At 38.4% G+C, this 22,477-nt stretch overlaps 1 protein-coding gene across 9 annotated transcripts in view; it reads right to left on the bottom strand.

Annotated features, from left to right (window-relative positions):
• AMBRA1 (autophagy and beclin 1 regulator 1) overlaps positions 1–22,477 on the bottom strand; it is a 182,743-nt gene that overhangs the window by 72,596 nt on the left and 87,670 nt on the right. The window lies entirely within an intron of this gene.

Genomic DNA, 22,477 nt, shown 5'->3' with positions numbered 1-22,477 from the left:
ATTTAAAATGTCATCAGGACACCCAGCAGGCACAGACTTGATGCAGCAATTAGGGAATGCAGGTTTATCCCTTTTGACACAAAGTGCCTGCAAAGAAGCTCTTAGAATAAAGTCAAGAAAAATGAAAAAGAGAAGCTTTATCATAAAAAGTTGAGCAGTTGCTACATTCTCTTGCTTTAGTGGATAACTAACTACAGACCTTGTGAAGAGGTAAATTACATTAAATTCAAAAACTATATTCAAAGGGACAGAGCTCCCAGGATCCAAGCTGGGTTTTGAATCTTCAGAAGCTCCAAACCACTGAAATAGCACATATAACTGTGTGCGTTGCGCACACATTTTTACAGGAGAAGGGTCCAAGCTTTTATCATACATTCTCAAAAGGTTCACTGTCCTCTAGAAGATTAAGAAAAGAACTAGTGACGACATAAACATTTCAGGACATGCTGAGGCTCTGCTCAGTAGGCAAGGATGAATCTTTTCTAGAGCACATGCAAAGCCAGGTGGTTGTTCTCAGAGAGTCCTAAGAGAAATTGTGGAGACTGCGGAGAGTTTTGTTTACTCTCTGTTTTTCTTAGCTCTTTGCAGTACAGTCCAGAATCATGAGACAAGGGGGTATAAAGGATGAAAGTTCATAAATCCCCAATGTGGTGATGTTAATGATAAATTAGAATTTCTCCCAAATACTATAGAATTTCTGAAATGTATACATACAATTTTGCTTAAATATCCACAGAGTTTGGTAGATTAGGAATTGTCTGCTTTGTTTTGTTAAAACAACTAGCACACTGTGCCAACCAATCTCACCAGCAAAGAGATAAAGCCTTGGCCTTCAACATCACTCAGGCTGACAAAGACAGAGAGATTTGGAACCTAGACCAAAGGATGGAGTCTTGAGACATGCCCAGAATAAAGATTAGTGATCTGAAAACAGAAAGCTGTTTGATGGCTGAGTGAGTACTGAATATTAAACAGATATTTATCAAACATAGCACTGTGGAAGATGTATATAAAATGGTAATAAGATGTACTTCTTGCCTGGTTCGAGTGTATAGTCCAGTTGGGGAGATAAGACATATCAAAAACATTACAAACACGAAAAAGCACCTGAGAGGGAGAGAACATTATGAGGAAAAAAAAGTGTTTGGTTTTTGATACCTTAAACATAAGATGGTGGTAGTCCATCCAAAGTAGGAAGAATTTAGAAAAATGCCTGTGTTGTTTTCATAAAAGTAAAAGCAACTCAGAAAAGTTAAGGTCAAAGTAAATAGGAGACCTGGAGTAGATTTACTTAAAACTGGTAGATGGAGAAAAGGGAAGCCAAGAAATGAAAACTTTTCAAAAAGAAAGTAGTCAAAGGAAGTCACTATTTAAGAGAGGCCACTTCATCAAAAAGTTAAAAAGAGAATTAACAAATGGCCCAGCAATTCCATTCCTCAGTAGAAACCCAAAAGAAATGAAAACATTTGCCCATACAATAACTTCTACACAAACGTTCACAGCAATATTATTTATAATAGCCAAAAAGTGAAAACTCAAATGCCCATTAACTGATGAATGGGTAAATAAAATGTGGTCTATACATAACAATAGCATGTTATTCAGCCACCAAAAGGAATGAAATTCTGATGTGTGCTACAACATGGATGAACCCTGAGAACATTATGCTAAGTGAAAGAAGGCACACACAAAAGGCAATATATTTTATGATACCCTTTATATGAAAAGTCCAGGAGAAAAAAATACATAGAAACCAAAATATAGCAGTAGTTGCTAAGGGCTAGGGGGAGGGGAAGAGTGGGGAGTGATTGCTAATGGGTATGGGGTTTCTTTTTAGGGTGATAAAGTGTTCTGGAATTAGACAATGGTGATGGTTGCACAATTCTGTGTATATACTAAAAACCACTGAGTTGTACATTTTGAAAGAGTGAATTTCATGATATGTGAATTATATCTTAATGAAAAGATCAAAGAGAAAGAATGACGACTAGGAAAAAAGTAACTAATTTGGGGCATGAGTCAGTAAAGAACAACAAAAAGATAGACATTGACATTCTTGTATACTTAGTTGAGAGCAGGACAATACAGACAAAGTAAAGACGGAGTCTAAAAAATAGCTTAGAACACTCAGCTTAACTATATATTCTTCAATCATCTGTCCCAAGAGATTGAATTTGCTTTAAAATCACATCAGGAAGGATTGGAGAAAAGGTTTTGTCAACTCTTAGTTAATTCAATAAATATGCATTTGAGTGATTACCATGTGTAAGTACAGGAACTTGTCCGAAATGCAAATTTTTATAACCTGAATTGAACAATTAATTTAGGAACAGGAATCTGATCCCAATCCTGAAACATGCACTTTACTTTGAAAAACATGGTTACTATATCCCTAGTGCATAGGATAGTGAAAAGTACAAAGGAAGCCCTCAGACATTTGTCGCATGAAGGAATATCGTCTAAATAACAGTGCTGCCTTCTGTTAAGTGGATCTGTGCACTGTAAAAACAATGGGAACTAAAGATGATAAGAATATTCAATAAACAGTGTATGCTGGTAGTTATTAAAAAAAAGAGAAGAACCATGCATCACTCTTAAGCAAAAGCAAGATGTAATCCAATGTTAGATTTATTTAGTGTAAGCTTTATGGTTATATACATACAGCTCTAATATATTTTAAATGAAATTTCCCCAGGTGCTATTGTATGCTGAACTCTCTAGCTCCTAACTCTTCCCAACACCCCCAATGAAATCATTGTTTTTTAATAACAGAATTTTTTTTTTATTGCTCAGAATGTCTTAGGAATAAATTCCATGCATTACACAAGAGACTATAACATGAGTACTGGGGACCACAAATATGAAAAAATACTTGAAGGAACTAATAATCTAGGAGAGAGAAAATATATACACAAATATCAGAATATAAGGAAAAATTTTGTAAATACACAATGAAAACTATGTACAACTTGAACATGTTATCTTGACAGTAAAATAAACCTAAGAATAAGACAAAGGATATACATATAAATTTATTTTTTAAAGTTAGAATCATCTAATATCCATACCTTGCATCCTGATATAACTAGCACTGTGATACATGTTCATTAAAAAAAAAAAAACCCTGTAGCAATATACTTTAAAATGTACTAATCAATTATATAAATAAGACGTTCGTTTTCCTTAGAGCCAAGGAAAACTTCATAGTTGCTCCCAATTTCTAAATGCTTATTATGTGCTAAATGCCACAACAAATGCTTTGAAAGTTTTCAATTGTCACAACTATACTAAAGGAAGTTTACTTATTTATTAGACAAAATATTTACTACGTAAGTACCTACCTACATGCCAGACAATGAACAAATCAGATGAAAATCCCTGCCTTCATGGAAATGACATTCTGGGGATAGGAGGACACAGATAACAAAGAAATTCACCACAAAGTAGGTTAAAATTTACATTGTAATAATACTGAATTATTTATCTGAATGTATATTTGTGATAAAAGGGGGAAATTTTAGGTTGTATATATGTTACTAAAATAAAAATTAAAAAACAAAAACATAAGTACCATAGAGAAATAAAAAACAGGGAAGGGGAATGGAAAGTGCAGGGGTAGAGGGCTGTCAATTTTAAATAGTCTTTACTGAATCCCTATTTTACTTAGGGTCAGATAAGTTAAGCAACATGCACATGGTCACCCAGTTAGTAAGAGGTTAAGATGAAATTTAAATTCAGTTTGCCCTTACTATTAAGCTAAATTGTCTCTCTCCAAGTGAGTAATAAATTCAGTAATAAAGTTTTGCTTTACTTGATATTTCTTTAGGACAATGTTGGCATTTTTAATATCCCCCAAAAGGCTAAGGAATAACTTTCTATTTTGTATTGAGTCTCATTTTACACCCCCATTAACTTTTTTTTTTTTTTTTTTTTTATCATCATTTTATTGAGATATATTCACATACCACGCAGTCATACAAAACAAATTGTACTTTCGATTGTTTACAGTACCATTACATAGTTGTATATTCATCACCTAAATCAATCCCTGACACCTTCATTAGCACACACACAAAAATAAGAAGAATAATAATTAGAGTGAAAAAGAGCAATTGAAGTAAAAAAGAACACTGGGTACCTTTGTCTGTTTGTTTCCTTCCCCTACTTTTCTACACATCCATCCATAAACTAGACAAAGTGGTGTTTGGTCCTTATGGCTTTCCCAATCCCATTGTCACCCCTCATAAGCTACATTTTTATACAACTGTCTTCGAGATTCATGGGTTCTGGGTTGTAGTTTGATAGTTTCAGGTATCCACCACCAGCTACCCCAATTCTTTAGAACCTAAAAAGGGTTGTCTAAAGTGTGCATAAGAGTGCCCACCAGAGTGACCTCTCGGCTCCTTTTGGAATCTCTCTGCCACTGAAGCTTATTTCATTTCCTTTCACATCCCCCTTTTGGTCAAGAAGATGTTCTCCGTCCCACAGTGCCAGGTCTACATTCCTCCCTGGGAGTCATATTCCACGTTGCCAGGGAGATTCACTTCCCTGGGTGTCTGATCCCACGTAGGGGGGAGGGCAGTGATTTCACCTTTCAAGTTGGCTTAGCCAGAGAGAGAGGGCCACATCTGAGCAACAAAGAGGCATTCAGGAGGAGACTCTTAGGCACAAATACAGGGAGGCCTAGCCTCTCCTTTGCAGCAACCGTCTTCCCAAGGGTAAAACTTGTGGTAGAGGGCTCAACCCATCAAACCACCAGTCCCCTATGTCTGTGGTCATGTTAGCAACCATGGAGGTGGGGTAGGCGAATACCCCTGCATTCTCCACAGGCTCCTCAAGGGGGCACTACATCTTTTTTTTTTTTTTTTTTTCCCCTTTTTTGTCTTTTTTATTTTTTTCTTTTTTTTTTTTTTTAAACTTTCCCTTCTTTTTTCAAATCACCTGTATGAAAAAAAAAGTTAAAAAGAAAACAAACATACAATAAAAGAGCATTTCAAAGAGACCATAGCAAGGGAGTAAGAAAAAGACAACTAACCTAAGATAACTGCTTAACTTCCAACATGTTCCTACTTTACCCCAAGAAAGTTACATAATATAGCAACATTTCAGTGAACTTGTTCCTACTACAACCATCAGAAATTAACAGACCATAGTCATTTCTGGGCATCCCCAGAACGTTAAATAGCTTATCTGTTCTTCCTGGATTATTGTTCCCCCTTCCTTAATTGCTCTCTACTGCTAGTTCCCCTACATTCTACATTATAAACCATTTGTTTTACATTTTTCAAAGTTCACATTAGTGGTAGCATATAATATTTCTCTTTTTGTGCCTGGCTTATTTCGCTCAGCATTATGTCCTCAAGGTTCATCCATGTTGTCATATGTTTCACCAGATCGTTCCTTCTTACTGCCGCGTAGTATTCCATCGTGTGTATATACCACATTTTATTTATCCACTCATCTGTTGAAGGACATTTGGGTTGTTTCCATCTCTTGGCAATTGTGAATAATGCTGCTATGAACATTGGCGTGCAGATATCTGTTCGTGTCACTGCTTTCCGATCTTCCGGGTATATACCGAGGAGTGCAATCGCTGGATCGAATGGTAGCTCTATATCTAGTTTTCTAAGGAACTGCCAGACTGACTTCCAGAGTGGCTGAACCATTATACAGTCCCACCAACAATGAATAAGAGTTCCAATTTCTCCACATCCCCTCCAGCATTTGTAGTTTCCTGTTTGTTTAATGGCAGCCATTCTAACCAGTGTTAGATGGTATCTCATTGTGGTCTTAATTTGCATCTCTCTAATAGCTAGTGAAGCTGAACATTTTTTCATGTGTTTCTTGGTCATTTGTATTTCCTCTTCAGAGAACTGTCTTTTCATATCTTTTGCCCATTTTATAATTGGGCTGTCTGTACTATTGTCATTGAGTTGTAGGATTTCTTTGTATATGCAAGATATCAGTCTTTTGTCAGATACATGGTTTCCAAGCCCATTAACTTTTACAAAGGAATAGTGAATGGCCTAAGATCTTTGGGTGATATATTCCCTGAAAAACTGACAGGAGATCAAAATAATAATTAGATGTGGATAGTCAAAGCACCTTCAGCCCATGAGAAGATTATGCACAACCCTTGGATAAGCCCTACCTTTCTACTTACTGCTACTGTGACCTCCCTCTACTTAGTTCCTAAAGAAGTTATTATAAGCCCCAAGGGTGCCTAGCACAACTCAGATGTTCTTTAGCTACTCCTTTTATTAAGCTGAAATGGAACCTTTTCAGCCACCTGAGTCTGTCTTTTAGCATTGAGGTGTTCCTATCACTGGAACATCTAAAGCTGTCCCTGCTGTCTCAAGTAGTTCAGGTACTGCAAATAACTTGGGTGCTAAAGCTTATATTTTGACTTCAGATAATTACCTTTTCCAAAGGAAGTTAAAAAGCTTTACCATTTATCCTTACTTAATCCCTAGAAGGATGGTAGAGGTAAGCACCATGCCCTCATCTGTCAAGAGTACAGAGATTAAATGATTCCTCCAAATTATACAGGAATTACTGAAGAAGCCAGCATGAGAACATTCTGGCTATCAACTTCCAGTTCAGCTCCCCAAATATAAGATCAGTAGTTCTCAGGATACATATGGATAGTAGATTTTTTGGCAGTATATGTGAAGGGATTAAAAGACTCAAAACAACTATAAAGTCAAGAGTAATGAAAACAATAATAAAAACTATTATAGTAAGACAAAGACTCTGTCTCTTTGGTGCCTCTGGCACTGCCTCACTGAGCAGAACAGTTCCCTGCCCTGACTGTGCTCTCTCACATAGTCACCAGGCAAACTTCCCACATGCTCCAGGAAACACAGGATCTTTCTTTGGCACTAGCTTGACATGACACAATGCCTCTTACTTCTTACTCCTATCAGGTTGTATCTACTCTCGAACAGTCTATGATTTTCTCAAATCCAAAGTCAATTTGATACCACAGTAATGGTTTTAGCAAAAAATTTCGCATTTTACATGCTGATCAAAACTTGTGGTAAACCTGGAAAGGGTATACCAGTATGCCAGAGCATGCAAGAAAAGTCAGCCTGTCTTCAGGAAAGCAAAGCCTCCTCAAATAAGAGATCAACTCAAAATTACTAGTTAATTGTTATTCTAATACAACATCACCAGATGTTGACAAGTAGTGCCAAAGGCACTCATTAGGGACTACATCCCTCTGTATCACAGCAGAATGACTTTTGGGATAGCCAGGAAGAGAAGAGAAAACGCATCTAAGGAACCCAAAGCTGGAAAAACACCGTACTTCCCCCAAAAGGTTTGTTGAGGAAAAGTCTGGTTTGAGTTGTTGGAACTTTTCTTTAGGTGTTGTTTAAGAGACACAGGGAAAACTCTACAGATGATAACTTGCATTTACATAACACAATTCTCTGATAGGGTAAGTATTCTATTGACATCTTTGGATAAAGTCCTGAAATAGAACAAATTTAATTATTTTCCTATGACTTGTGGGGAAATTGTGACAGAATGATGTAAAGATCAGGAGTAAGGAATACAAAAAAAATCAAGGACTTCTGGAAGCAAAACAATAGAAGTAATTCAAGGTACTTTAAAAAAGCAGGAAAATAATAATTGAACCTGAAAGGATTCTTAATGTAGTTAACTTCATTTCTGCTACAAATTCCTAGAAACTAGTATAGGACTTAGCACATAGCAGCACTCAAAAAATGCATTTCAATGAATTTATAACACATAAACTCGAGGAACAGCACTATATTATCCATTTGAGTGGCAATAAATGCAAGTAGTAAAATCAGTTTCGCTATTTTTCCTTGTTGATTTATTTCATAATGAAATTAGTAAATTTTAGAACCACTGCAAGAAAAAATACTTTCCAATGAATAAGAGAATAAATGAACAATTAATTTTTCTGAGGTATATAGTTGACATGAACAGAATACATCCATTCATGCACTTCTCAAATACAAAAAGAGAGGATTCCAAATTCTGTCTTTTGTTCTAAAGCAGCATTACTGCCTGCTGGACAATCAGAGGGGAAAAATATACAAAGAACTAGTACTCATTTTAGATTTCTCCCAATGGCTGACAGATAGGATTGGGTTCAAGGAGAGGAATGTAGCACCAGTTCACTAAAGACATCTAATTCTTATCTTTTTCTTCTAAGGACATACTAGACAGCTTTTAGAAACAGAAAGGTGAAAAAAGCAAAAGTCAAGAAAGTCAGAAGACAAGTGGCACAGTTTACAGTTAAGAAATGGAAATTTCAAGGCTTGTCTTGAGAGGGTCCTGAGATGTATCTATATGATGAGGAAAACGATGACAATATGCTCCTATAGGATCAAACTGAGAACCTGGACAGGGGATAAGGAGAGGAGAAAATAAGTAGGATGAATTGAATACATTTTTAAATGGAAAAATGCTTTATCAACAGAAGAAAAAAAAAAAAGGTAAACACAGAATTTTAGATCCTTCTGCCCAGTGGAATAGCAAGCCGAATACTTCAAACCCTAGTCAACCAATCTGGCCATATCTAGGGCCCGATGCTAGGTATAATTTGTAATAAAAAGTATTAATCATGATTAAGAGAAGAATTCAAACCTCTGGTTTCTCATAAGCAGGGAGACTGACATTTCCTAATGTTCAGCATTTAAGAACAAGAAGCCAAAAGGGAACATATTAAGCAGCTTAATGTCCAGGTCCTAGGATGAAAAAGGAAGAGAATTCATTTGCAGTATTCTTTGATTGGGTCTCTTTCTCTGCACACAAAAATCCCCTCCCATCCTTTCCCAAAAAAAGACAGGGAAATATATAAGAGAAGCCCTGAGGGTAATTCTGTGTCAAAACTAGAAGGCCTAAGGACTTAGAATTCCATCCTTTCCCCCTAGAGACAGGTTCCCTGAGACCATTCCCAGTTTGATAATTTGTTTCAATTATACAAACCCCACACAAAAGCATGAGTCATAAAAAATTGTAAAATGTAGAGTTGGGCAAGATGGCGGCATAGAGAGGAGTGGAAGCTAAGTAGTCCCCCTGGAACAACTACAAAACACCAGAAACAACTAGTAAATAATCCAGAATAACTGTGGGGGGACAAACGAGACCATCCACTCATCATACACCAACCTGAATTGGGAGGAATGCCCGAGAACACAGCATAAAATCTGTAAGTAAAACCTGTGGAACCAGGTCGGGAGACCCCCTCCTCCATAGCCCGAGCTGCGGAGCCGCGTGGTGCCACAGAGAAGCTCTCTCCCAGCAAGCGAATACAGCTCAGCTGAGCTCCAACTGGGGTTTTAAATAGCGAGTGTAAACTGCTCACTACAGGTACGCAGCCCCAAAAAACAGACAGAGGCTTTGGGTGACGACTGACCTGGGAGAGCTGGAGGGTTGCCTTGGACTGGGTCTGAAGGGGACTATCTGTTTCTTTTTTGGCTCAGTGGAGAAAGCCCCAGTCATTTCCAGTTTCCAGGGCTGTGACTCTGGGAAGGGTGGAGACACCACAAGCAGAGAGAGAGAGACCATTGTAATGCTAATGACCTCCACCTGAGGGGTCTGTCTTCTCTAGGAGGAAAGGGGTGGGGCTCTTTCCATTCAGAACCAGACCCCAGAGCCTGGGGGAACACAGCCATACCTCCTCACACTGGTCAAGAATTACAGGCTAACAGGCATCACCTGCTGGGCAGAAAAGCACAGTGACCCGAGGCATCAAAGGGTGGAGCAATTTTCTAAGACAAACCCTCAGGGAAACCAGATACTGAATATTTCTTCCCTCTGGGACCTGAGCCTGTTCTGGTCTGAGAAAACCCAATTTGGATAACCAAGGAAACCATGCCTAGACAACAGAAAATTACAACCTACACTAAGAAAAACAAAGTTATGGCCCAGTCAAAGGAACAAACGTACACTTCAACTGAGATACAGGAATTTAAACAACTAATGCTAAATCAATTCAAAAAGTTTAGAGAAGATATTGCAAAAGAGATAGAGGCTGTAAAGGAAGCACTGGACATGTATACGGCAGAAATCAAAAGTTCAAAAAACCTACTAGTAGAATCTATGGAAATGAAAGGCACAACACAAGAGATGAAAGACACAATGGAAACATACAACAGCAGATCTCAAGAGGCAGAAGAAAACACTCAGGAACTGGAGAACAAAACACCTGAAAGCCTATACGCAGAGGAGCAGATGGAGAAAAGAATGAAAAAATATGAGCAATGTCTCCGGGAACTCAAGGATGAAAGAAAGTACAATAATGTACGTATCACTGGTGTCCCAGAAGAAGAGAAGGGAAAGGGGGCAGAAGCAATAATAGAGGAAATAATTAATGAAAATTTCCCATCTCTTATGAAAGACATAAAATTACAGATCCAAGAAGCGCAGCGTACTCCAAACAGAAGAGATATGAAGAGGCCTACGCCAAGACACTTAATAATCAGATTATCAAATGTCAAAGACAAAGAGAGAATCCTGAAAGCAGCAAGAGAAAAGCAATCCATTACATACAAAGGAAGCTTAATAAGACTATGTGCGGATCTCTCAGCAGAAACCATGGAGGCAAGAAGGAAGTGGTGTGATATATTTAAGATACTGAAAGAGAAAAACCACCAACCAAGAATCCTGTATCCAGCAAAGCTGTCCTTCAAATATGAGGGAGACCTCAAAATATTTTCTGACAAACAGACAATGAGAGACTTTGTGAACAAGACATCTGCCCTACAGGAAATACTAAAGGGAGCACTACAGGGTGATAGAAGACAGGAGTGTGTGGTTTGGAACACAATTTTGGGAGATGGTAGCACAACAATGTAAGTACACTGAACAAAGGTAACTATGAATACGCTTGAGAGAGAAAGATGGGGAGCATGTGAGACACCACGAGAAAGGAGGAAAGATAACGACTGGGACTGTGTAACTTGGTGAAATCTAGAGTATTCAACAATTGTGATAAAATTACAAATATGTTCTTTCACAAGGGAGAACAAGCAAATGTCAACCTTGCAAGGTGTTAAAAATGGGGAGGCACTGGGGGAGGGATGCAATCAGCATAAACTAGAGACTGTAACTAATAGAATCATTGTATTATGGTTCCTTTAATGTAACAAAGGTGATATACCAAGGTCAATGCAGATAAGAGGGGGGGATAGGGGAGGCATGTTAGACACTTGACATTGGTGGTATTGTCTGATTCTTTATTCTACTTTGATTTAAGGTTATTTTTCCTTTTGCTGCTTCCTAGCTATCATTTTTTTTGTTTCCTCTTTCTTTTGCCTCTCTACCTTCTTTGACTCTCCCTCCTGCCTTGTGGAAGAAATGTAGATGCTCTTGCTTAGTATGAGCAGAATGTTCAATTAGGATGAACTTAAATGTTTGGAAATGAACAGGGGTGTTGGTAGCAAGATGTGAGAATAACTAACAGCGCCGAATGGTGTGTGAATGAGGTGGAAAGGGGAAGCTCAGAGTCATATATGTCACCAGAAGGAAAGTTGGAGGTCAAAAGATGGAAATGTATAAAACTGAATCCTATGGTGGGCAATGTCCATGATCAACTGTACAAATACTAGAAATCACTTCATGAACCAGAACAAATGTATGACAATACAATTAGAAGTTAATAATAGAGGGGCATATAGGGAAGAACTATATACCTATTACAAACTATATACTACAGTTAGTAGTATTTCAACATTTTTTCATACGCAGTAACAAATGTACTACATCAATACTAGGAGTCAACAATTGAGGGGGGTTGGTTAGGGATAGGGGAGGTTTAGAGTTTCCTTTTCTTTTTTTCTTTTTTCATCTTTCACTTTATTTCTTGTCTGGAGTAATGAAAAGTTTCTAAAAATTGAACAAAAATTAAGTGTGATGGATGCACAGCTGTATGAGGGTACCCAGGGGCAAGTGATTGTACACTTTGGATCTTTGGATAATTGTATGGTATCTGAACAATCTCAATAAAAATGGAAAAAGAAAAAAGAAAAAAAAATTGTAAAATGTAAAACAGACAAATTGTAACAAACATTGCTTAGCTCTTTTTGTAAGAATTCCTTAATTTCTTAACATGTGCTTTTTACTCTTACTTTATGGTCTCATATCTGTAGGGAGGTAGAACAATGAACTGTGACATTCAAAAAAAGGGTAATTATAAACAGAATAAAGAAAAATTAAAACAAACAAACAAAAAATAAACAAAATAAGAAGAGCAAAGAAAAAGGTAGCTTTTAATAAAGGATATCCCAACATACCAAGACTATTTTTTCAGGATTTCTAAACTCTAACAACTTTTCTGCAGGTGTCAGAAAACAGCACTGTCCTTTTCCATAGTTATATCAGCCTTTCAGAAAAAAAAAGTTCCTCTCACTAGTAGGACATAACATAAAGGAAAATTCTGGGAATTCCATTTGGTGCCTGAAAAGAAAGTAAAACATCCATGCTAACCAAATCTAAACATGGAGTGCCCGGAAATAATGGTAGAAAGAGACAAAAAGTAAACATGACGATGAGGGGGAAAAAACAGCCAGCCGATAGGAAGATGTGGAATTTAGTTAGTCCCCTAGACCAACAAGCAAATAGCCAGAAACAACTAGTAAATAATCTGGAACAAATATTTTGGGGACTTCTGTGACTGAACACACATCACATACCAGTCTGGAATGGGTGGAATGGCTGAGATTGCAGCGTAGAACTGTAAGTAAAGCTCCCCAACTGAGGAACTAGTGCCCCACCCCCACTAGCATAGTAGGCTGAGATGGAACACTTCCCTGTGGGAAAAAGAAGCAGTCTACTAGAAGCAAGGGAAGGTAGCTCAACCAAGCTCCAACTGTGGTTTTAATTAACAAATTGGGACTACTGAAAACAAGCTACAAGCATAGACAAACTGGGAGCAAGCAGGAAAGAAACCTGGAGGTTTCTCCCAGCAGAGGGGAGGCAGGGCTGATGGAAAAAACAAAACAAAACATAAATAAATAAAAACAGAGGCTTTTGGAGTCGGCTGAGCTCAGAATATTGGAAAAGGGCTGTGTCCCAAGAAAAGGGGAACAGAGAATCAGGTACCAACTCCAGTTCTTGACTGGTGAACTGGGGGCTGGGGACTGGCAATGAGAAGGGGATTTCTTTCTTTTTTTTCTCTCATTCTAAGTAAGTAATTAGAGAAAGCCTCAGGCATTTTCAATCATCAGCCCTGACCCAGGTAAGGATGGAGCTAAAACAGTCAGAAAGTCAAAGGAAGAAGGGTAGGAGATAATTCCTGAAAGGACTTATCTTCGCTAAGAGAAGGGAAGGTGGGGCCCAGATCAAGCGGCTGCCGTCCCTCAGAGAACTCAGACCCTAGGGCCTGGGGAAAAAATCAAAACAAAACAAAACAGAAACAGCTTAAACTTGGCTTCTGACACCCTTGGCCCTCAGAAGGGATAGGGTCTACTGAGAATTAAAGGCACCACACCTCTTCAAGACAGTGGGTAGCTGCAGGCTGACAAGTGCCATCTGCTGGGCAGGATAGGAAAAGCAGTGTCTAGAGGCCTCACAGGAAAGTCTGACAATCTGCTGTATCTCACCCTCAGGGAAACGAGATACTGGTTACACCCTCCTCCTGAGACCTGGGTCTGTCTGGTCTGGGAATACCTGACTGGGGTAATCAAGAATGCTGAGACAACAAAAAATTACAAATCACACTAAGAAATCAGAAGATATGGCCCAGTCAAAGGAACAAACTTACACTTCAAATGAGATATAAGAGTCGAAACAACTAATTAAAGATCTTCAAACAAATATGTTAAATCAATTAAAAAATCAAATCAACAAATTAAGGGAAGATTGGCAAAAGAGGTGAAGGATATAAAGATGACATTGGGCAAACATAAGAAAGAACTCAAAAGTTTGAAAAAACAATCGGCAGAACTTATGGAATGAAAGGCACAATAGAAGAGATGAAAAAACATAATGGAGACATACAACAGCAGATCTGAAGAGGCAAAAGAAAGGATTCATGAACTAGAAGATAGAACATCTAAAATCCTACACACAAAAGAACAGATAGGGAAAAGAAAGGAAAAATAGGAGCAGGGTCTCAGGGAATTGAATGACAACAAGAAGTGAACAAATATATGTGTCATGGGTGTCCCAGAAGGAGAAGAGGAGGGAAAAAGAGGCAGAAAGAATAATGGTGGAAATAATCACTGAAAATGTCCCACATCTTATGAAAAACATAAAATTACAGCTCCAAAAAGCTCAGCTCAGCATACCCCAACAGAAGAGATCCAAGTAGACCTACTCCAAGACAGTTAATAATCAGATTACCAAATGTCAAAGACAAAGAGAGAATTCTGAAAGCAGCAAGAGAAAAGTGATCCATCACATACAAAGGAAGCTCAATAAGACTATGTGCGGATTTCTCAGCATATACCACTGCAAGAAGGCAGTGGTACTATATATTTAAGATACTGAAAGAGAAAACCGCCAACCAAGAATTCTGTATCTGGCAAAACTGTCCTTCAAAAATGAGGCAGAATTTTCTTGGGGCAAGATGGCGGCATAGAGAGGAGTAGAAGCTAAGTAGTCCCCCTGGAACAACTACAAAAAACCAGAAACAACTAGTAAATAATCCAGAATAACTGCGGGGGGACAAACAAGACCGTCCACTTATCATACACCAACCTGAATTGGGAGGAATGCCCGAGAACACAGCATAAAACCTGTAAGTAAAACCTGTGGATCCAAGTCGCGAGACCCCGTCCCCCATAGCCTGAGCTGCAAAGCTGCGTGGTGCCAGAGAGAAGCTCTCTCCCAGCAAGCAAATATAGCTCAGCTGAGCTCCAACTGGGGTTTTAAGTAGCGAGTGTGAACTGCTCACTACAGATACGAATCCCCAAAAAACAGACAGAGGCTTTGGGTGATGACTGACCTTGGAGAACTGGAGGGTCGCCTTGGACTAGGTCTGAAGGGGACTATCTGTTTCTTTTTTGGCTCAGTGGAGAAAGCCCCAGTCATTTTCAGTTTCCAGGACTGTGACTCACAGAAGGGTGGAGACAGCACAAGCAGAGAGAGAGACCATTGGAATGCTAATGACCTCCCCCTAGGGGTCTATCTTCTCTAAGAGGAAAGGGGTGGGGCTCTTTCCATTCAGAACCAGATCCCAGAGCCTGGGGGAACACAGCCATACCTCCTCACACTGGTCAAGAATTACAGGCTAACAGGCATCACCTGCTGGGCAGAAAAGCACAGTGACCTGAGGCATCAAAGGCTGGAGCAATTTTCTGACACACCCTCAGGGAAACCAGATACTGAATATTTCTTCCCTCTGGGACCTGAGCCTGTTCTGGTCTGGGAAAACTTGATTTGGATAATCAAGGAAACCATGCCTGGACAACAGAAAATTACAACCTACACTAAGAAAAACAAAGTTATGGCCCAGTCAAAGGAACAAATGTACACTTCAACTGAGATACAGGAATTTAAACAACTAATGCTAAATCAAATCAAAAAGTTTAGAGAAGATATTGCAAAAGAGATAGAGGCTGTAAAGGAAACATTGGGCATATATAAGGCAGAAATCGAAAGTTCAAAAAAACAACCAGTAGAATCTATGGAAATGAAAGGCACAACACAAGGGATGAAAGACACAATGGAAACATACAACAGCAGATCTCAAGAGGCGGAAGAAAACACTCAGGAACTGGAGAACAAAACACCTGAAAGCCTATACGCAGAGGAGCAGATGGAGAAAAGAATGAAAAAATATGAGCAATGTCTCCGGGAACTCAAGGATGAAAGAAAGCACAATAATGTACGTATCATTGGTGTCCCAGAAGAAGAGAAGGGAAAGGGGGCAGAAGCAATAATAGAGGAAATAATTAATGAAAATTTCCCATCTCTTATGAAAGACATAAAATTACAGATCCAAGAAGTGCAGCGTACTCCAAACAGAAGAGATATGAAGAGGCCTACGCCAAGACACTTAATAATCAGATTATCAAATGTCAAAGACAAAGAGAATCCTGAAAGCAGCAAGAGAAAAGCAATCCATTACATACAAAGGAAGCTTAATAAGACTATGTGCGGATCTCTCAGCAGAAACCATGGAGGCAAGAAGGAAGTGGTGTGATATATTTAAGATACTGAAAGAGAAAAACAGCCAACCAAGAATCCTATATTCAGCAAAGCTGTCCTTCAAATTTGAGGGAGAGCTCAAAATATTTTCTGACAGACAAGGGACTTTGTGAACAAGACACCCACCCTAAAGGAAATACTAAACAGAGCAGTACAGAGTGATAGAAGACAGGAGTGCATGGTTTGGAACACAATTTTGGGAGATGATAGCACAATAATGTAAGTACACTGAACAAAGATAACTATGAATACAGTTGAGAGAGGAAGGTGGGGAGCATGTGAGACACCAGAAGAAAGGAGGAAGGATAAAGACTGGGACTGTGTAACTTGGTGAAATCTAGAGTGTTCACCAATTGTGATAAAATGTACAAATATGTTCTTTTACGAGGGAGAGCAAGCAAATGTCAACTTTGCAAGGTATTAAAAATGGGGAGGCATTGGGGGAGGGATGCAATCAACATAAACTAGAGACTGTAACTAATAGAATCATGGTATTATGGTTCCTTTAATGTAACAAAGGTGATATAACAAGGTAAATGCAGATAAGAGGGGGGGTGGGGGAGGCATGTTGGACATTTGACGTTGGTGGTGTTGTCTGATTCTTTACTCTAATTTGATTTGGGGTTGTTTTTCCTTTTGCTGCTTCCTAGCTGTCATTTTTTTTTCCTCTTTCTTTTGCCTCTCTGCCTTCTTTGACTCTCCCTCCTGCCTTGTGGAAGAAATGTAGATGCCCTTATATAGATAGTGGTGAAGTTGGTGAACACATAAATATATGACCATACAGAGAACCATAGATTATTTACTTAGGATGGAATGTATGGCGAGTGAACAAAACCATATAAAAAAAAAAAATGGGTTGATGACAAAACCTCAAGGGCAATATACAGAGTGAAATAAGCCAGACACGTAAGAACAATTATTGCAGGGTCTCACTGATAGGAACTAATTATAATATGTAAACTCATAGACATGAAATATAAGGTACCAAGATATAGGACAAGGCTTAAGAATAGGGAGCAGTTGCTTAGTATGAGCAGAATGTTCAGCTAGGATGAACTTAAATATTTGGAAATGAACAGGGGTGTCGGTAGCAAGATGTGAGAATAAGTAACAGTGCCGAATGGTGTGTGAATGAGCTGGAAAGGGGAAGCTCAGAGTCATATATGTCACCAGAACGAAAGTTGGAGGTCGAAAGATGGGAATGTATAAAACTGAATCCTATGGTTGGCAATGTCCATGATCAACTGTACAAATACTAGAAATCGCTTCCATGAACCAGAACAAATGTATGACAATACAATTAGAAGTTAATAATAGAGGGGCATATAGGGAAGAAATATATACCTATTGCAAACTATATACTACAGTTAGTAGTATTTCAACACTTTTTCATACGCAGTAACAAATGTACTATACCAATACTATGAGTCAACAACTGAGAGGGATTGGTTACGGATAGGGGAGGATTAGAGTTTCCTTTTCTTTTTTTTCTTTTTTCATCTTTCACTTTATTTCTTGTCTGGAGTAATGAAAAGTTTCTAAAAATTGAACAAAAATTAAGTGTGGTGATGGACGCACAGCTGTATGAGGGTACCCAGGGGCAAGTGATTGTACACTTTGGATCTTTGGATAATTGTATGGTATCCGAACAATCTCAATAAAAATGAAAAAAAAATTTAAAAAAATGAGGCAGAATTTAAAATATTTTCAGACAAACAGAAACTGAGACAGTTTGTGAACAAGATACCTGCTCTACAAGAAATACTAAAGGAAGTACTACAGGTAGATAGGAAAAGACAGGAGAGAGAGGTTCGGAGAAGAGTGCAGAAATGAAGACTATCAGTAAAGGTAAAAAGAAAGAGAGACAGGAACAAAAGAATAAAAATAAAATAAGATATGGCATATAAAATCCAAAAGACAAAGTGGTAGACAGTAGACGTTACGTTGAGTGAAATTAGCCAGAAACAAAAGGACAGATACTGTATGTCTGTTAGTTCACCAATATGAACTAACATTGATGAGCAAAATGAGAGTTAAAGTTGAGAAAACAGGTTCTCAGGAGATAAAGAGAGGTTAGAGGTCAGGCATTTGATACTGAAGGAGTACAGAAGGCTCCACAGGATTGACTGTATAGATCCAGAAATGGATAGCATAATATCATAAGCACTCTGAACAAAGATGAGTGTGATTATGGTTGAAAGGGGAAGGCTAGGGGCACATGTGGCACTGGAAGGAAAGACAGAAGATAAAGACTGGGATTGTATACCTTAAGGAAACCTAGAGTAGTCAATGACAGTGATTAAATGTACAAATACAAGAATTTTTTTAAATGAGGGAGAACAAATGAATGTCAACATTGCAAGGTGTGGAAAAATGGATGCTATAGGGGAAAAATACAATCAATGCAAACTAGAGTCTATAGTTAACAGTAACACTGTAAGATGCTTCCATTACTTGTAACAAAGGCAATACACTAAAGCTAAATAAGGAATAATGGATTCTTGGCAGTGTTGTTGTCTGACTTTTTTATTGTAGTTTATTTTATTTTAATTTTTCTTCTTTTATATTTTTAGTCTTCATTTTTTCCCCCTCCTTTTCCTCTTTCTTTAAGGAAGAAATGGAAACATTCTCACATAGATTCTGATTATGAATGCATAATTATGTGATTATACTGGGAATCACTGATTGTTTATTAAGGATGGATTGTATGGTATGTGAATAAAACTGTTTAAAAAAGAAAGAGAGGGATACAAGTGCTGAAGGAAATGTGGAGAGAGGGATGTACCTATTCACTGTTGGTAGGGAAGTATAATGGTGCAGCCCATCTAGAAGGCAGTACAGAGGTTCCAAAGGAAGCTAACTATGGGGTTGCCATATGGTCCCGCAACCCCATTATTGGGTATATACTTGGAAGAAATGAGAGCAGGGACATGATTGGATATTGCACACTGGTATTTATGGCAGCAGTATTCACAATTTGCAATGGATGGAGGTGGCCTAAAGGTACATTAACGGGTAAACAGAATGGTGAACTGTGGTGTATACATACAATGGAATACTGAGTGGCAGCAAGAAGAAATTAAGTGGTGAGATATGCAACTAGGTGAATGGACCTTGAGGACAGTATGTAGAGTGAAATAAGCCAGAATCGAAAAGACAAACATTATAATGCCTCACTAATAGGGACTAACTATAATGTGCAAATTCTGAGAACTGAACCTGAGAGCATAGGTTTTCAGGGGAAAGCTTAAGGTAAAGGTTCCTAGATTGTAAGCTCTTACAGCAGTCATATCTATTCATGAGTTGTAATGGTTATTTCTAAATTCTGAGATGCTGAGCTGTTTGTGTATAACCTGGTCAGTACCTGGAACTTCAGGTATCTGTGTGACACCTGAGACTTAGAGCCAGAGTTCGGCAGCTATGAATGTCAGCATTACCCCATAGAGCAAATGTTAAAGAAGCTAAAAAACAAATCAGACTTAATTAGAGATACGAACAAAATGGATTTGGTTAGGACTGAGAGGGACTAAAGGGAAAAGGAGATGACTATGTTTTAAAACTTCAACTTCTGTGTGCAACCAAAGGAAGATAACATTTATTTGGTGGAAAATCTATATTTTCTGTAGCATGGTATATAATTTAACTGGTATGGTCAGTTTATTCCAACACTATAATTACATGAAAACTTGAATAGGGGGTGAGATCTAGTTGATTTGTACAGGATAGTGTGAAACCTTGATACATCCCAGAGTAATTTGAGCAGAGAATAAAAAGTATTTGCAAAGCCCTCTTGAAGGACTGGGGAAAAATGTGTAATTATTAAACTTCCCCACCTGGGGAATTCCTGATATTCTTGCAAGCACTGGGGACTACCATTGTAGTAGGCCAAGCCCTCTATCCTGGGGTTTGCCTTTATGAAGCTTGTTACTGCAAAGAAGAGGCTAAGCCTATTTATAATTGTGCCTAAGAGTCATCCCCAGAGAACCCCTTTTGTTGCTCAGACATGGTCTCTCTCTCTCTCTCTAAGCCAACACTACAGGTAAACTCATTGTCCTCCCCACTACATGGGTCATGACTCCCAGGGGTGTAAATCTCCCTGGCAACATGGGATATGACTCCTGGGGGTGAGCCTGGACCTGGCATCATGGGATTGAGAAAGCCTTCCTGACCAAAATGGGAAAGAGAAATGAAACAAAAGAAAAGTTTCAGTGGCTGAGAGATTTCAAATGGAGTCAAGACATCATTTTGGAGGTTATTCTTTTGCATTGTATAGATATCCCTTTTTAGTTTTTAGTGTATTAAAATAGCTATAAGGAAATACCTGAAACTGTTGAACTGCAATCCAGTATCCTTGATTCCTGAAGACAATCGTACAACTATACAGCTTATACGGTGTGACTGTGTGATTGTGAAAACTTTGTGGCTCACACTCCCTTTATCCAATGTATAGACAGAAGAGTAGAAAAAAGGGGGGCAAAAAAGTAAATGAATAATAGGGGGAAAAGGGAGTATGAGATGTTTTGGGTGTTCTTTTTTACTTTTAACTGTATTTTTATTTTTTGGAGTAATGAAAATGCTCAAAAAATTGTGTTGATGAATGTACAATATATGATGATATTGTGAACAAATGATGTACACTTTGGATGACTGTATGGTATGTGACTATATCTCAATAGAATTGCATTAAAAAAAGAATAAATGGAGATACAGGGGAAAAAACACACACACACACACACCACCCAGTTAGTCTTTCCTTCAGTATTACAATCTCCAAGTTATGTAGCCAATTCTCTGTTACTTCCACCAAATGGCAGCTCAAGAAATTCTATAAATGAGTCTTAGGGTTGGCAGTTTAATGATGGGTAGAGTGGGGACAGGTTAGGTAATTTATCTTGAAGCTGCCAGCAGAGAAAGAACACTGTTTTCACTTAGATTGTATATTTTTAGGGATAGTTTGGATTAGCTAATAGTAATGGGGAGGTATCTAAAGATTCCCAAGCCGGCCCTTGGTGATGGGGTTGTTTCCACCCCATAGGATCTTAAAATTCATCCTAGGTAAGGCAAAGATCAGAGCAGCTGGAAAATTCTTCAGAACAGGTGCTCCAAAGCAGTCCCTGTTGTCTTTCCACCTAGAACCGGGTGTGGAGAATTAGGACATTTGAAACAACTTATTTCAGCTTTGCATTGATATTTTTAGTTTTAATTAGTTTACCTAATAAGCAATTTAACACTTTACCTCTTTTCCCCAGTTGTCTCACTTCAGCAGAATCAATGAAAATATTTAGATCAAGAAACACTTAGTGTAGCTTTTAATTAGCTCATATGTAAGTTATATCAGTTCTGCCTTAAAGAAAATCAAGTTCATAATCTGTTTCAATTCTGAGACCCATGATAGATACAGACACTGGCTGAATCTCCTCATCATAAACTCCAACCTCTTATCAGGCAATAGGAGATAAGGTCTAGTTTTACTTTGGGAGATTGCCTCTTTAGAAGAAACAGTCTGCACACTTCTATCCTCAGCACTGCCCTTCCCTTGCCACTCTGAGGAGTGGAATCTACATTTCCCCTGTACCAGGATAAGCTGAGCATGTCACTTCTCTTGGGTTTCTGGTAGCAAATGGCCACACACACATTTCAAGCTATGGCAGTAGTTCCTTTTCTGCCTCACAATCATTTTACAAATCTTGGCTAAGCTTTGAGGCAGGGCAAAGAAATGTTTAATAAGCACACTAACGCTCTGGGTCCCCTACTGGGCTTCATGGTGAAGCTCTTGTGAAAGCCAGCTTAAATCTCCAATGATAAGTATATGTCTTTCTTGAACATAGGTTATTGTGAATGCAACTGCCCAGTGCAAAATCCAGGGCTTACCAATAGATAAGACAAAGATGGTGAGCTCTGAATTTGTCTTTATGTGCCATCCTGTAGCCCAATCTATGCATTCACATTCGGAACCCATAAAAATTTTTTTCACCCATCACATCAATAGGGCCAAACAGAGCTACACTTGAGAAGAACTGAATTCTACTTCTTCCCAGCCATTGCTATAATAAAGCACAACATACCACAGTGATTGGGCACAAAAAGTTTAGGAACTTTTCTTCTGATGTGCGTCTGTTAAAGGAGCTGTGGATTACAAATGATACCATGGGTACAGGTTCACTTACAACCAATTTAGTAAGTGTTCGCACAGTTAATTCTGTCAGTCTTACTCCTACACAGAAATACATGTGGCCCCAAGGGGCCCAACCACCCACAGAGCTCTTTTGCACATCTTTTTACCTTCCAGCACATAGAAATAGAGGGCTACATCCTAGAAAACATCCAGAGAAAGAGAAAAGGTAGT

This window comes from Choloepus didactylus, chromosome 6 (genome assembly GCF_015220235.1).
Source record: "Choloepus didactylus isolate mChoDid1 chromosome 6, mChoDid1.pri, whole genome shotgun sequence".
NCBI classification, from domain to species: domain Eukaryota; kingdom Metazoa; phylum Chordata; class Mammalia; order Pilosa; family Megalonychidae; genus Choloepus; species Choloepus didactylus.
This window is presented reverse-complemented; position numbering and strand designations above follow the sequence as displayed.